At 67.2% G+C, this 909-nt stretch overlaps 1 protein-coding gene across 1 annotated transcript in view; it reads right to left on the bottom strand.

Annotated features, from left to right (window-relative positions):
* The window catches only part of DOHH (deoxyhypusine hydroxylase), a 7,554-nt gene extending 6,982 nt beyond the window's left edge, over positions 1–572 (bottom strand). The window contains exon 1 of the mRNA XM_021716406.1: positions 509–572. The gene's annotated coding sequence lies outside the window, so the exon portion shown is untranslated. The remainder of the gene's footprint in view (positions 1–508) is intronic.
* Between the last annotated feature and the right edge of the window lie 337 nt (positions 573–909).

The raw sequence follows: 909 nt of genomic DNA, 5'->3' as shown, positions 1-909 counted from the left end.
GCGGGTCGAGGCTGCGGTGGCCGGGAGCGGCCGCTGCCCTCCAGGCTGGGCGACAGAGGGAGACGCCAACTCAAAAAGAAATTTTTTTTTCTGAATAAAGTAAAAGGATCCCCAACGACCGCCATAAGCTAGACTCCCAACCTAGAAGGGGACCGCCCCGACTCGGGATCCCTCCAGGGGCTCTCAGGATCCCCCGGCGACCCCTCGATCGGGACCCCCGGAGGCCGGATGTCTCAAGGGCCCTCTACGCGGACCCCCCAAGACGGATCCGTCAGTTCGGCTCTCAGGGTCCCCGGACCCCGAGAAAGGAGTCGCCGGACACAGGACCCCTCGTGAGCTGGCTCCCCAGGCCCCCGGCGACGGGACCCCCAAATCCCCGGGGAGAGAGACCGCCAGGACGCAGGGCGCGCCAGGCCCCCACCCCAGCCAAAGAGCCCCAGAGACCGGACGCCCCAACCTGTCCCCGGGCCCCGCACCGGGCCCCCCGACGCCGGAACGCCCCGCTGACCTCCCGAGACGCGGGACCAGTCGCCCCGGTCACCTCCGGCAACAGCCACCGGCGCCTCACCGGCCACGACGCTCGCAGCGCGCCCCGGGGTCCGCCATCTTGCCGGCCACGTGACCCGCCGGGCGGAACCAACGCAATTCCGGGGGAGAGCCGGTGAAAGGCTCCCGACGAGCAGAATGGCGCGGAAGCCCGACTCGGCAGCGATGGCACAGCCGCACTAACAGGCCGTCAGAGGTTCACCATTATTCCTAAAGGCGGAGAAATGGCAGTTTCTGTCCGTTTTCCGGATAAAGATTCTTTCCGACCCCCCCACCTCGTACAAGTGGAAATGGTTTGCGCCGACTCAGCGCTGGAGAGGCCGGCTATCAACGGAGCATGCGTGGCCAGGATTCGCGGATAGG

The sequence above is a fragment of the Carlito syrichta genome, unplaced genomic scaffold (assembly GCF_000164805.1).
Source record: "Carlito syrichta isolate Samal-C Ts95f unplaced genomic scaffold, Tarsius_syrichta-2.0.1 Scaffold104885, whole genome shotgun sequence".
Classification (NCBI taxonomy): Eukaryota; Metazoa; Chordata; class Mammalia; order Primates; family Tarsiidae; genus Carlito; species Carlito syrichta.
The sequence above is the reverse complement of the archived record's forward strand: the minus strand, read 5'-3'. Positions and strand labels throughout refer to the sequence as shown.